Source organism: Chiloscyllium plagiosum, chromosome 9, assembly GCF_004010195.1.
Source record: "Chiloscyllium plagiosum isolate BGI_BamShark_2017 chromosome 9, ASM401019v2, whole genome shotgun sequence".
Taxonomy (NCBI): domain Eukaryota; kingdom Metazoa; phylum Chordata; class Chondrichthyes; order Orectolobiformes; family Hemiscylliidae; genus Chiloscyllium; species Chiloscyllium plagiosum.
In genome coordinates, this window is record NC_057718.1 from 35,639,348 (window position 1) to 35,655,068 (window position 15,721).

The window sequence follows — 15,721 nt, forward strand, 5'->3', positions numbered from 1 at the left end:
TTTTTATTTATTCATTCATAGGATGTGGGTGTTATTGGCATTTATTGTCTATCCCTAATCGTCCTTCAGAATGTGGTGGTGAGCTGCATTCTTGAACTGCTGCAGTTCACTGGGAGTAGGTAAACCAACAATGTTGTTAGGGCTGCAATTCCAAGGTTTTGACTTGGCAATAGAAAAGGAATAGTAATATAGTTCCAAATTAGGTCCATGTGTGGCTTGGAACGTACAGGTAGCATCCTCAGTCTTTATCTATCTAGGTGGTAGAAGCGTTGGTTTTAGTAGGTGCTGTCTGTTTTGTTGCTGGCAGTGCATTTTGTAGTTGCTAATGTGTGTCAGTGGTGGAGGTACAGAATGTTGAAGATGTTAGATGAGGTGCCAATCAAATGGGCTGCTTTGTTCTGGATAGTATCAAGTTTGTTTACTATTGGGGTTGCACTCATCTAGGTAAATAGAGAATATCCCATTTCACTCCTGACTTGTAGATGGTAGTCAGTCAAAACATGTGGTGCTGGGAAAGCATAACCAGTCTGGCAGCAGCCGAGGAGCAGGAGAGTTGACGTTTTGAGCATAAGTTCTTCATCTTCATTCCTGATGAAGAGCTTGTGCTCAAAACGTCTACTCTCCTGCTCCTCAGATGCTACCTGACCTGCTGCACTTTTCCAGCCTGTTTTGACTTTGATCTCCAGCATCTGCAGTCCTCACATTTTTCTTGGAGATGGTGGCAATGAGCTGCATTCTTGAACTGCTGCAGTCACTTTTTTCTTGTCGATGATAGCAATAAAAGCCTTGTGGGGTCAGGCAGTAAGCTAGACAGCACAGAATTCCCATTCTCTGACTTGCTCTTGTAGCCACAGTATTTATGTAGTTGGGCCAGTTCAGTGTCTGGTTGATGTTAAGCTCCAGGAGGTTGAGAGGGAATGCCAGTGGTGTTCATGTGGCACCAAAGGTACTTGTCACCAATCAGCCCAAGCCAGAATGTTGTCCAATTGTGTTTAATTTAGACACAGATTGCTCCAGTATCTGAGTAGTTGTCATTTAAGCTGAACATTGTGCAATCAGCAGCAAACACCTCCAACTTTGACCTTATGATGGGGTATGATCATTGATGAAGCAGAAGATGGTTAGGTCTAGGAGACTGCTGAGAGGAACTGGGGGCTCTTGTAGTGCAGTGATAGCACAAAGAACAAAACAGCACAGGAACAGGCCCTTCAGCCCACCAAGTCTGCACTGACACATACTGCCTTTTTAAATTAAAACTCTTCTGCCTCAATTCAGTCAATATTTTTCTATTCCTTGCGCATTCATGTATCTGTCAAATGCCTCTTAAATATTGCTATCATACCCGCTTCTATCACCTTCGCCTGTAGTGCATTCCAGGCACTTATCATCATCTGTGTAAAAAAAACTGCCTCTCTCATCTCCTTTAAACTTTCCCCCTTTTACCTTAAAGGAATGCCCCCTTATAATTGAAATTTCTGCCCTGGGAAGAAGACTCCGACCATCCATTCCCATTCTGAAAAGTGTGGAGCTGGAAAAACACAGCAGGTCAGACAAATTCCAAGGATCAGGGGAATCGACGTTTCAGACATAAGCCCTTCATCAGAAAGTGGTGGGCGGTGGGGCTGAGAGATAAATGGGGGGGTGGAGGTGGGTATGAGGTAGCTGGGAAGGTGATAGCTAGATGCAGGTGGTCAGTGAGGAAGGTGGAGCGGATAGGTGACAAGAAAGATGTACAGGTAGGACAGTTCAAAAGGGCAGTACCAAGTTGGAGGGTTAGATCTGGGATGAAGTGGGAGTAGGGGAGATGAAGAATGCTGCCTGCCCTGCTGTGCTTTTCCAGCACCACACTTTTTGACTCTGGTCTCCAGCATCTGCGTTCCAATTGTCTGTTAGAGTCTCTCGGTAACTTTGTAAATTTGGTCAAGTCACCCTGCAGCCCCCAATGCAGATGACTATTTATCCTCAAACAGTTGCCTCCAATTTACATTCTCCAGTTCCTGCCTAATATTGTCACAGTTAGCCTTCCCCCATTTAGAACTCTCATTCAAGGACTATTCTTATTCATAAGTACCTTAAAATTTAGGAAATTATGGTCACCGTTTCTGAAATGTTCCCCACTGAGACTTGGGTCACCTGGCTGGGCTCATTCCCCAATACCACGTCTAGTGTGGCCCCCTTCTTCACTGGACTATTTACACAATGCTTCAAGAAACTCTCCTGGACACACTTAACAAAACCCCCAAAACAAAGCCCTCGCACACACATGAGTACCAACAACACAGGCTGGAAGAGTGACGAGGTCTTGCAAAGGTGTTAGGTAGTTAATTGAAAAGCTTACTAAAGGAATCCCAATCAATATAAGAGAAGCTAAAATCACCCACCACAACACTTCCATTTTTTAAAATATTTTTCCATCATCTGTCCACATATCTGTTCCTCTGTCACCTGCTGGCTGTTGGAAGGCCTGTAGTCCAACCCTACCAAAATGACTGCACCTTTCCTATTCCTGACTTTACCCATGACCTCACAGGATGAGCCCTCCAAGATGTCCTCCAGCTGTGATATTCTCCCTTATCAATAATGCTACTCCCCCACCTCTTTTACATTCCCCTGTATCTCCTGAAACATCTAAACCCTGCAATAGCTAAAACATCATAGTTTTATATACTAATCCATTTGTCTTACCTGTCATTCTCATGTTAAATCAAACATACACCAGACTGCCAGTCCCACCATGTTCAGTAACCTCTCCCTGTCTGTTCTTCCTCTTAGCCTTACTGGCCTTAAGTCTTGAACTCCACCTTGGTTATTTTACTTGCTGACCTACTGTTTTGGTTCTGCCCCCACTCACACACGAGAGTAAATCCTCCCGAGTGACACGAGCAAGCCTCCCTGCCAGGATATTGGCATCCTTCCAAGTTAGGTGCAACCCATCCTTCTCTTTCAGGTCCCACCTGCCCTGGCAGACATCCCAATGATCCACATATCTGAAACCCTCCCTCCTATACTAGCTCTATTAACTGTACTATCTTCCTATTCAGAGCCTCACTAGTGCATGGCACAAGAGGTAATCCTGAGATTACAACTCAACAGGTCTTGCTTTTCTATTTACTACTAAACTCCCCTTGCAGGGCCTTGTCACTCTTCCTGTCTTTGCTGTTAGTACCAACATGTACCATGACCTCTGGCTGCTTGCCATCCCTTTTGAGAATGTCCCACAACTACTCAGCGACTTGCTTGATCTTGGCACCAGAGGGCAACACACCATTCTGGCACCATTTTGTGGCCACAGATATGCCCTGACTATACAGTCCTCTATTGCTATTGTTCACCTGCACTTAGACCCTCCCTGCTATACAGCAGAGTGAGCTTTGGTGTCACCGCTCTGCTGTTGCTGTTGTCATCCCCCAATTGGCAAATTAACTCAGATTTAGCTCATTTTGCTGGACGGTTGATTTATGAAGCAATGTGATGCCAACAGAATGGGTTCAATTCCCATTACTGACTGAGGTTACCACAAAAGGCTCTTCTTCTCAACCTCCCTCCTCACCTGAGTTACGTTGGCCCTCAGGTTAAATCACCAAAGGTTGTCTCTCTCTCTGTTGAAAGAGCAGCCCTGTGGTCCAATAAGACTATGGTGAACACAACAACAACTGATGACATATTCTATCACTGTATTTATGATTGAGAGTAGGCTGACCAAGCTAAATTTGCCCTACGTTTTCTGGACAGGAAGCACATGGACAATTTTCAGCATTGCCAAGTAGATACTAATGTTATACTGTACTAAAACAGGTTGGCTTGGAGCACAACTAGCTCTGCAGCATTTGTCTTCAGAACAACTATCAGAAATGTCATTAGGGCCCATATCCATTGCAGTATCCAGCACCTCCCTCCACTTCCTGATGACATGGAGGGAAGAAATTGACTGAAGGCTAGTATTTGTGATGCTGGGGACCTCATAAGAAGGATGAGATGGATCATCCACTTGGCACTTCAGATTGAAGATGCTTACAGATGCTTCAGCCTCATCTTTTCATTAGGCGCTGGGCTGCCAAATCACTGATGATGATGATGATATCTGTGGATCCTCCTTCAATGAGCACTTAACTTGTTACCACCATTCATGACTGGATGTAACAGAGCTGCTAAATTTAGATCTGTTCCATTGGCTGTGGGATTTCTCAGTTCCAATGCATACTGCTTGGCATACAAGTGCTGTGTTGTATCCTCATGAAGTTGACCTTTACTTAGGTCATGTGGGTAATATGCTGGGCCATGACATTATCAATTGTATTGAATACAGTTCTGCTCCCATTGATGGTCCATTGTGCGTCACGCATGACCAGTCTTTAGTTGCCAGATCGGTTTGAATACTATCTCTTTAAGCCTGGTGGCAGTGCCACATAACATAGTGCAGGATATCTTCAATTTGAGAGTGATCTTCTTGACTAGAACTGTGCTGTGGCCATTCTTACTAGTACTGTAATGAGTACTTGCATGTGCTACAGGTTGATTGGTAAGAACAAGGTTAAGTATATTTCTACTTCTTGATAGTTCCCTCATTGCCTGCCATTGGCCAACTCCAGCAGTTATTTTAGAATGCAACCAGCTCAGTCAGTAGTAGGACTATTGAACAACTCTTGCTGATGGACATTGAAGCTCCCACCCAGAGTACATCCTGTTCCCTTGTCATCCTCTGAGTATCCTCCAAGTGGTGTTCAATGGAGGAGACCTGATTTACCACTTGTAGGGGTGTGGATTGGTGGTAATCGGGAGGTTTCCATGCTCATTTGAGCTGACCACTTGAGACTTCAAGAGGTTTGAGTCACTGTTGTGGACAACTGAGGCAAATCTCTCCTGACTGTATGCACATTGTGCTGCCACCTCTGTTGGGTGTGCACTGCTGGTGGGTCAGAGTATGTCCAGGAATGGTGACAGTGGTGCCCAGGACATTACTACAAGGTATCATTCCATGAGTTTGACAGTTGCTTCACGAGCCTTATAGGACAACTCTCCCAATTTTGTGGCAAGCCCCCAGATGTGAATAAGGAGGAGTTTGCAGGGTCACCAGGATTGTGTATGCTGTTGGTGTTTCTGGTGCCGAGGTTGACCCTGGATGATCTAACAGACTTTGTGGCAGCTAAGTACAACGGTGGTTTGTTGAGCTGTTTCACAGGGCCTGTCATTTTAAAAGAGAGAGTTTTGATTTCCCCTATCTCTTGTACAAAATCTGACAGAAAAATAAGTTCTGGAGTATCTCAACAGGCCTGCAGCATCTGTTGTGAGAGAAGCAAAGTTAATGTTTCAAGTCTGATCTGGCTCTTCTTCAGAACTCAGACACCACTCAGTGACAGGTCTGTATCTATTACTATGTGAGACGACCAAACCATTTTTTCATTACTTTGAAGAACATAAGGCAGTGGGGTTTTAAAACCAGGACACTGGACAGGCTGTTGTGTAGTGCAATGTTGGAGGAATGTTCAAAATGACTGAAGCTGGGCAAAGTTTTTCACTTGGATATAGCACAGAATACAGAAATATTATCCTGCCTCATATAATCTTTATTTTGTCTCTGATGCAAGAGCATAGGTTGTACCAATTAGGCAAAATGATCAATCATATGTTGCTTCATGAGTCAAATAAAATAAATCTCCTTAGGATGCAAAATAAAACTTCTCAAAAATAGCATGAAATTGCATCTGGATTTGAAGAGAATCAAGAAGTCCACATGATTATCCTGATCAGATTGAAGGGGATATTATTACATATTATGCTACTGTGCAGTACAAGAGGCCTTGATATAAGCTAGGTCCTAGCTGCTAGGGGTTCATGGAATTGCAGTTAATCTCCGATCATCTCCCGAGAACAACGAGGCAGTCACAATTGGGATGTTGATTGAAGGATGAGTATTGGCTTAGTATCAGTGTTAGCACTGCTACTCTTCTTCGAAAATTTGAAAAAAAGTCCTTTTATATCTACAGGCAGGGCCTCAATGTAATAATCAACCTGAAAGACATTACCTCTACATTTCCAGAATGACTTCAGGACTGCACTGGGGTAACTGCCTAGACTTTTGTACTCATATTAGGAAAGGGTCTTAAGCCATCAGTTTCTGACTTAGTTTCAAGAGTTTACCCATTGTACCAAGGGAATAGAATCAGTTGTGAAAGGATTGATGTTGGAGATTTCATTGAGCGCCACCTAATCTGATGATATAATAGTCTTGTGTGAGTTAAAGATAAATCTAGCATGATCCCAATTAGGAACCTAATCCAATTAGGTTAAAAATCACCTCGTCAGGAGTCAATTGCAGGCTAGACCAGTTAATGTTTCCTTAATGTTTTCCCAAACCAGGTGGGGTTGTTTCCAACAATCGACAATAATTTCACAATCACCATTACATGAGTTGTTAATTCTGGACTGTTATTAACAGACTTCAAATCCCACGATCTGCAATAGTGGGACTCAAACCCAAGTCATCAGAGCATTAGCACAGATCTCTGGATTACTGATCTAGGCAATACCACCACCTCCCCTTGTGCCACCTTGTTCTGCGAGAGAGGGAAATGTTTCAGAGAATGGGATATAATGGTTATAGTTAAATAGTTGTCAATGTGTGTAAGCTGCTGGGAAGCTTGCTGAAGACCAACTGATGTAAAGCCAATAAATGAGATCTTATGGAGAGTGTTGGAAACTGACTGACAGGAATGTGCTGCACTGAGTGGGGCAGGTGGCTAATGATTGGTGGGATTTGACATTCAAAGCACCACTGGCCTTGATCACTCATATAACGTCAATGAGTTTCTTGCAGAATTAATGTAGGTCCACTGTCTCCATTACCTTTTGAGTCTGTTTGGAGAATTTCTTACAAAGACAAGACATCTTTACTGCTTTTTACTTCAAACACAGCACAGCATCTGAAAACTTTGCAGCCTTCTGTCACTTGTGTTAGGCTATTCTACAGTTTCCCAGATCAGAATGATTTCCTGCACAGTTATCAGCACCTGCTCTGTATTGAAATCTTTTGAGTCAGCAGGTGGCACAAAGTTAGCATATTGCTTGTACTGCAATGAACAAACATGCGATGATGGAACACTGTGATCCTGACAAATATCTTCCACAACTTTCCATTTTTGACCCCATTACTTTTAGTTGAGAAAATAATCAAGGTTCTTTAAAAAAAAAATAAAAAAAAAACACTGGACTAAGATAGTTTACTTATGACAACTAACAGTACCTCTATGGAATAATTTGGGAATAACTGAGTCCTGAAGAAGGGTTAATATCCAAAACGTTGACTTCTCCACCTCCTGAATCGGTCTGACTTGCTGTGTTCTTCCAGCCTCCTGTTTGTCTACTTGGGAATAACCGATATTCTTCATGAAAAGGTTAAGGACACAGGGAAATGGTAATTGCAGTTCTTCAAAACAGCACATTGAAGTTCAAATTTTAGATTGAGATTTTCAGATATCAGCTGGAAACATTCAACTCTCATCATTTTAAATCTCCCGTGTTGGACTTGGCAAGATGACAACGATTCAGTAGTAGTGCCATGGACAGCTCTGCCTAACAGCCAAGGCATATGGGTGTTTTTTGCCATCCCTGGCTAACTCTTACAAGGGACTTATTCATTTAAAGCCTTGGGGAGACATGTTTGTTAACTTTGGGAGTGGGAAGGATGCCAAAAGGAAAGGGAGCAAGCAAACAGTAGCAGGGAGGACACTCCTCTGCAGCACCGGGCACGCCTGCGGCCTCTCCTGAACCCCCGAGGGACTTAACGGACTCGCAGGAATTGGTGAGATGAACCACGAAGGTTGAGGCTGTGTTCGAGGAAATCTGTGTCCAGATTCAACCCATCACATCGATGCTGAAAAAGCATTAACCGGAGCTCCAGGGCCTCAGGGCGTGGATGGAGGAGGTGGAGGGTGGAACTACAGCCACGGAAGCAGCGACTGTGTCCTCATCCAGATAGATCCAGGCCCTGGAACACCAAGCATGGGCCTTGCGAGATCAGGTCAACAACCTTGAAAATCAAAGTCAGAGGATGAATCTATGGATTGTCGGGCTCCTGGAGGGTGAAAAAGGTGGGCAGCCAGTAGGCATCTTTGAACACTGGCTTCCACAGTTCCTGGGCCTTCACATCGAGTCCAGCCAACTGCACATTGAAAGGGCCTATATAGAGTGGCAGTGCGCAGGTCTGGGCCGGTACAGTGCCCCTGGCTGGTTCAAGTGCACTTCCACACATACAGGAACAAGCAAAGAGTGAGAGGAGCCTCCAGATCACAGGGGAAAGATCCACAGGCACTGCTGTACAAGGGGTCAAAAACTACGGGTTTTCAAGATTTCTCGGTAGCTGTAATTCAAAGGAGGAAGTCCTTCAATGAAGTTAAGAGGCTGAGGAACCTGGGTATCCAGTACTCCATGAGGTACCCTGCGGTGTTCCGTGTCAGCCACGAGGACACAGTTTATACATCTGACTTGGCGGATAAAGCCAAGAACTTTGTGGACACTTTAAAATAGTCTGATTGGTCTGAAACATATAGTGCATGTTTGTCCTCTTTTCCTTCTTTCCATGTTTTCCCTTCCCACTAATAATTTTTCTTTTTTAAAAAATACTTGGAATATAAGAAAGAACTTGCTTTTGCTTGACAAAGGCTGTTCGAGTATGGGGAAAGGCCAGGGAAGTATTTAGCGTATCTGACTAGGAAAAAGCGTGCTCCCCAATTCATCACTGCAGTTGAGAGTCTGCACCAGCGTCCTTAAATATTATGCCAAAAGGATTAATGAGGCTTTTCAGAGTTTTCACTCTGAATTGTATTGGACTGAAGGTTGCACGGATGGGTGGCCCAAGACGGAAACCTTTTTTTTTAAAAGAGCCTGGACCTCCTGGGGGGTAACCTTGGAAAAGGCCTCTCTCCTCAATGCTCCCCTGACAGTTCAGGAAATACAGGAGGCAGTTAAGCCACTTTAAAGTGGGAAAGCGCTTGGCCCTGATGGTCTCCTGGATGATTTTTATGAGGAGTTCATAGGGATTCTGTCAGGGCCGATGCTGGAAATGTACAATCACTCCTATATGCATGAATGCTTACCACCATCTTTGAGAGAAGCTAATATTTCCATAATTCTTAAGAAGGTTCCTGAGGATTGTGCCTCATATAGGTCCATCTCTCATTAAATTCAGATTTTAAGATTCTGTCGAAGATTTTGGCGCTGTTATTGGAGATGCTGCCCTATATTGTCAAAGAGGAATAGGCAGGTTTTACAAGGGGCCATAGGTCCTCTGATAATATTAGAAGGTTGCTGAATATGATCCAAGCATGTCAGCAACGATTGATCCAGGGGTTGGCAATTTCCTTCGATGCAGGGAAAGTATTTGACCAGGTGGAATGGCCATATCTCTTTTATGTCTTAGAGCGGTTTGGGCTGGGTTTGGTCTTTACTAGGTGGGTGGAGGTTTTATATCACCACCCCCTGGCAGTGGTCATCAACAATGGGCTGAAGTCTGGGAATTTTAGGATTGGCAAAGGTGATCGTTAAGGTTGCCCCTTCTCACCACTGTTGTTTACGTCGATGCTAGAGCCACTGGCAGAGGCTATTCGTCAGAACATCCACAAAACCGCTCTGGAAGTGGAACCGAGGGCACACAAGATTACACCAGATGCAGATCACGTCCTTTTGATTTTATTGGACCCGATGACCTCCGTAACCCATCTGATACAATGTATTAATTCATTTGGGGCTATTTCAGGATATAAGATCAACTTTGCAAAGTCGGAGGCTATACCTTTGGGGGACCTTAAGGAAGTGCCAGAGGTTAAAGGTGGCCCTAGGTTCCCCTTTAAGTGGTCACGGGCGGGTTTCTGGAACCTAGGTATGTTTATTACCCCCATGTTTGATCGGTTATTTCAGACAAACTTTGTTCATCTCTTTGACAATATTAAGCAGGATCTCCAGAGATGGAAGGCTCTTCCAATTTTGTGGTTGGGACGAATAGACGAATAGCCCTTATTAAGATGAATGTCCTCCCTTGTTTGCTTTATCCCATGTGTACACTCCCTATAATGTTTCCAGGTCAATGTTGCGGAAAATTATAGGTTGGTTTAATTCTTTCGTTTGGCGTTGTGGGCGGTCCCTCATCAAACTTACTAAATTGCAGTTGCCTCAAGGATGGGGAGGAGTTGATTTTCCAGACATTAGGAGGTATCAATTGAGTTCCCTGCTGTCCTTTGTGTGCGATTGGGCACGTAACGATCCAGACTCAATATGGCTGGATACTGAAGCCTCCCAGGCAAAGTGCCCTCTTACTAACCTATTGTTCAAGGATAAGATGAAGACAGTTATGGACCACTGCTGGAACCCCATTGTTATTAGTACGTTCAAGGCATGGAGGGCAATGCGCCAGAGTGAGGGTTATTTATCCAAGACTTCACCACTCACCCCCCCATAGTTGGTATGTCAGGGTTCTGACCAGGGATGATGGACTCAGGGTTCAAACTATGGGCAGCAAGAGGAGTTTCCAGTTTGGGAGACTTGTTTGAGGGGGAGTTGATGATGTCTTTCGAGCAACTGAGCCACAAATACGGGATGTCCAGCAGAGATCTTTTCCGTTTTTTTCAGGTTAGGGATTTCATCCAGAAGAAGACTACGCTTCTCACTAAGCCCAATACAGAGAGGTTGTTGCTACATTCCACAAGCACCCTTTCGGTTAGTGCCCTCTATCATCTACTGGGTGGCAGAGCCTGGTAGGATATTAACCGGTTATGAGGGATCTGGGAGCAAGAGCTAGGAATGGAGATCTCTTCTGAAACATGAGAGGAAACATGGGAGAACACGCAAAAGATCTCAATCTGTAATAGGACATACGCTATGCAGTTAAAAGTTCTGCACAGTGTTCATTTGGCACCAGACCATCTGGTGAAGTTTAAAAAAGGGGCATCTCCAATGTGCCTCATATGTAAAATATGTGTAGGTACTCTTACCCATTGCTTCTGGACATGCCACAGGCTCCCTGTTTATTGGAGCACTGTGGCGGGAGAGAAAGGGCGGGTATTGAGGACCAAAGTTAAAGTAGACCTGACATCTCTCCTTCTAGGTTGACTGAATCTATCTTAAGACAGGCATGGGAAGAAACTATTTAATATTCTTACTTACTGTGCATGGAAGAACATTCTGATAAATTGGGTGTCTGAGAACCCATTGGGCTTGCTGGGATGGCGAAAATTAATTATGGAGCACATTCCCTTGGATTTTTTCACAAACATGTTGCACCACACAACAGACCTTTTTTTATAAGACATGGCAGCCCTTTTTGAGTTATTTGGACACAGATCTGTTTGTTATCTTAACTAGGGCATTCATTTAACTAGGATGGTTAGGTTTTCTGAGCCCTGGGCCTTGGAAGGGGGAACTCCTGAGTACGTATACAACACTCCTGTTTTTGTTTGAGAGCTCTGCGCCGAGCATTGTTATTTTGTGTTCTTGTGCGTTCGTTTGTTTTTTTTAGTCATTTACTTATTTATTAGTGTTGTTTTGCACAGTGTTTGGTTTTTTTGTTTTGTTTTATAGGGTAGGTTAGTAGTTAGTAGACAGTAGTTGTATTGTAATTTGCACTTTTTTATTATACAGGTATTTGTTATATTTTTCATAACTTTATATTTTTGTAGTGTCAAAGAAAAGTCTTTGTTGCTAATAAATATACTTTTAAAAACTCCTCTTATAGTATCCCATGTCAAGTGCCCTGGAGCACTATCACAATGTTCGTGGGATTGATTATCGGTATGAAGGGAATGAATTACTAGAATGAAGGCAACATTGAACATATATCCCTTCACCAGCAACACAATGGCAACCATGTGTACAATGTACAACCGACATTACAACAGCTCATTTATCATGCAACTGTCCCTTCCAAATACAAAACCTCTTCCATCCAAAACAACATGGGCAGCAGAAATGTGGGAACACCACCAACTGTAAGATTCCTTCCAATCCCCACAGCATGCTGAGCTGGAACCATATCATCACTCCTTCACCGTCAACAGATCAAAAGTTTGAACTCTCTTACTAACAGCACTGACAGTGAAAAAAAGGACAATAATGGCTCAAGAAGGTGACTCCCCACAACAATCTCACTTTCTCAAGGTAAATTAGGGATGGGAAACAAATATTGACCTTACCAGCAACATCAATGTCCCAATAATGAAGTACAAACAAACATCAGGTCAACTGTAAGAGATGTAATTTTCAATCACCACCAAAAGTGTTATTTGGCCCCAAAGGTACCAGTTTCCATCCAGTGTGACAACATTCCAGCTCTCACACCAGCAAGACTGATGTTTCTTGGTGAACTAGCAACTTAGCAACAAATTAGGACCCAGTTATGCTTTGGGTCAGTACTCATTAAGAACTAGATGGATACAGTTCAAAATCATAACATAATAGTTACCACTCTCTTGCTCTTTCCTTTATTTTTCTTTAAGCGTTTGCTTTTAAAAATATTTAAACACTTCCTTTTCAGGTGGAGAGAGAATTGGAAAGAAGAGGTGGGAATAGCATCATTCTCTCCCTGGTGACACTGTAGCGATTGTAATGAGGTAAGCCAGTTGGACACCACAGAACACGAGTTCCCTGTTTGGGACTGTCAATCTCGTCCAATCAGTGAGCCCTGGAGGACAGATATAAAAGGGGAGTGCTCTTTACAAAATGACAAAAAAATTAAAAGGAGAGTGTCAAAGATACTGATACTCTGATAGTTGACTCTGAAGAGGCAGTACTAAAGTCAAGGACTGTCCCATGTGTAAACAAGGGGTGACTTGGTGACAGGATACTAGCCTCAGTGGAGCTATTTCAGTCGACAATACATTGCCAAAAATAAACAGATTGTCTGGCAATTTATTGTAGTGAAGTTTGTGGTATATGACTGTGTGCAAATCGACTTGCAAATTTCCTTGCTTTACAATTGTGTGATGATACTATGTACATTTTGCCTTTTTTTAAAATGAAAATAAGTTAAGACAGAGGTATCGAGTGGTCTATTCCAAGCCAGTAAAGACCTTGGGGTTTTTTTTCAAAGAGACATTGGAACGATAGCAGCAGCATGATTGGTTGCGTTTAACTTTGGGGGTTGGGATTTGGAAGCTACTATATATCTATCCCTGCTACAGCAAAACATTTGAGACCTCTCTCTTTAAGTTTTCTCTTGATGTTCTTTCCTTCTGGACTGGAGAAACATTGCAGAAAAGACAATCTATTTTACCAAATTTGCCTTTGCCAATGGTGTTTCAATGGGATGTTACTACCTTCAAACAGCTAATCAGTGATAATTAACATATACTTTATCTTGTTCAGTATTTCATAGAGTTACAGGTAAGCTTTTTGTTTTAATTCTTGTTTTGTCTGTATTTTAACAGGAGTGTAAGAATAATGTGCATTTTTTTCCAACCTTGGTAGTTTGACTAATCAAATTGTATCAGGGACACAACCCCTTACTAAAATAGGGTCTAGACTATCTTCTTAATGTATTTTGAGAGGCGATTTTTGAGCAGATTTGTAGATCAGTTTGATGATAAGTATGTAAGTTAGCTTGCTGAACTGGAAGGTTTGTTTTCATATGTTTCATCACCATACTAGGTAACATCATCAGAGTCTTCGGTGAAGTGCTGGTGGTATGTCCTGCCTCTCTATTTATAAATCTTGGTTTCTTAAGGTGGATAGTGACATTTCCAGTTGTTTTCCCCAAGGGAAAGTAGATGGGATCTAAGTCGATGTGTTTATTGATGGAATTCTGGTTAGAATGCCATGCCTCGAAGAATTCTCGTGAGTGTCTTTGATTGTCTGTCCTAGGATGTGTGTGTTGTCCCAGTCAAAGTGGTACCCTTCTTTGTCTGTATGTATGGAAACTAGTGATAGTGAGTCTAGTCTTTTGGCGACTACTTGGTGTTATCTAGTCATGGTGACGAAACATCTGAAAACAAACCTTCCAGTTCAGCGAGCTAACTTACAAACGTATCTTGAGAGGGTTTGATTTGGTCAACAATAGTGACTACAATTCAAAAATGTACTTAATCAGCTGTGGGACATTCTGAGGTTGTGAAAGACAATACAAATGCAAGCTAGCACTTCCTTTTTTACAATTGCCTTTTCACACCACATACAAATACAAAGGCAGCTTACATGCCATTGTCACACAAACAACTTACTTCCTGACTGCTGGGACACATGCACTGAACAACCCCACCGCCCTGTGACCAACTACTTCAACTCCTCCTCCCACTCCGCCAAGGACATGCAAGTCCTGGGTCTCCTCCACTGCTAAATTCTAGCCACCCAACTACTGGAGGAAGAACACCTCAGCTTCCCCCCTTGGGACCCTGCAACCAGTTGCCTCATCCCCCCTCCCCCAACCTTATCCCAGATCCAACCCTCCAACTCCGCACCACCCTCTCGAACTGTCCTAAATGTCCATCTTCCTTCCCACCTACCTGCTCCACCCTTCGCTCTGATCTATCACTATCACTCCCCACCTTCATCTATCTATCGTATTCCTAGTTACCTTGCTGTCCTGCCCCACCCCCTCCTATTTATCTCTATGCCCCCTTGGGAATCCCCTCCCCCCCACTTCAATCCTGATGAAGAGCTTATGCTCAAAACATTGACCCTCCTGCTCCTTGGATGCTACCTGACTGGCTGTGCTTTCCCAGCACCACACATTTTGACTGTGATCTCCAGCATCTGCAGTCTTCACTTTCTCCTACAGAACAGGCATACCCTGCAGCAGAACTACTCAACTGCTGCACTGATTATGAGGTAACTGCCCTGAAAACTTCAATTTTTGATCGTGTATACCCTGTACTTAGAACCCTTTGATAAAGTAGGCAACTGAGTTTGAGTCAGAGACTTAAGAGGATTCTGACATAACTAGTAGTCAGCCAGGAAACGTTAGAAAGATTAAAACCTGCTCAAAGGTTTGGCTAGTAAAATTACTGGCCGTCCAATCATTCACACTGACACACCCTCTCCTTTCACTCACACTGACCCCACCCTGACATCTGAATTTACTCTAGAGCACGTGATACTACTCTCCCACCCAGCTCTCTTCCCTGAAGATACCAGACTCAACCCTTACCTGCCACTAGACACTCTCATCCACCCACCTAGTCCCAAACTCCAGGGCAGGACAAATTAAAATAAGTGGAGCGGTTCCCCAACTGGGATTTCCATTCCTTGAAAGATTCAAATCTATTGTGTCTTAAAAGAAATCACAAACTTACATTACCTTTTTCCAAAGGTTACAAGCATGTGCTTTGCTCTAACCATAGCTTTCATTTTGGTGGAGGAATGATGATATGGTAAAATTAAAGCAGTGAGACTTATTTCATGATTTCTTCACAAACTTAAGTCAACTGAAAATTAACAAATACATTCATTTATTAGATGTATTATCAATAAAGAATTTATATGCAACATAATGGGTCGCCAGGACTCCAAAACAATGTGCATGTAATTCTTCGTTGCTGTAAGAATGCTCATGTGAAAAGGTTAGTCAAGTCTGCATGTTAAAATATTTAATTTCTTGAAAATTGGTTACCATAATATCTAATTAAATATGCCACATAAATACAAAAAACAGTACAATTACAAAGCAAGGTAGCTTATCACCACCTTCATAAGGGTATTTATGGGATGGGCAAAAAATGCCAGCAACATCCATGTCCCACAA

At 43.0% G+C, this 15,721-nt stretch overlaps 1 protein-coding gene across 1 annotated transcript in view; it reads right to left on the minus strand.

Moving 5' to 3' along the window:
• The window catches only part of LOC122552772 (metastasis-associated protein MTA1-like), a 66,490-nt gene that overhangs the window by 15,905 nt on the left and 34,864 nt on the right, over window positions 1-15,721 (minus strand). The window lies entirely within an intron of this gene.